Below are 247 nucleotides of genomic sequence, written 5' to 3'. Positions count from 1 at the left end.
GCGAACCTTCTCCACAACCGCAGAAGGGCGGAGAGGCGCAAGGTATTGTGGGGATTGTAGTTCTCCGACTCCGGCCGCCCTTGGCCACGAACCACCCAAAGGGTTTCCTCAAAGGTGAGAGCTAGAAGGGCCTAAGAGGTGAACTTCTCCATCCTTTTCTTGATGAGGAGAATGAGACCTACAGAGGAGAAGGAATTGCCTAAAGTCATACAGGGAGTTAATAACAGAACCAGCACTGGTTCCTAGG

Source organism: Leptonychotes weddellii, chromosome 13, assembly GCF_054177405.1.
Source record: "Leptonychotes weddellii isolate Sample4059 chromosome 13, ASM5417740v2, whole genome shotgun sequence".
Classification (NCBI taxonomy): domain Eukaryota; kingdom Metazoa; phylum Chordata; class Mammalia; order Carnivora; family Phocidae; genus Leptonychotes; species Leptonychotes weddellii.
This window is presented reverse-complemented; position numbering follows the sequence as displayed.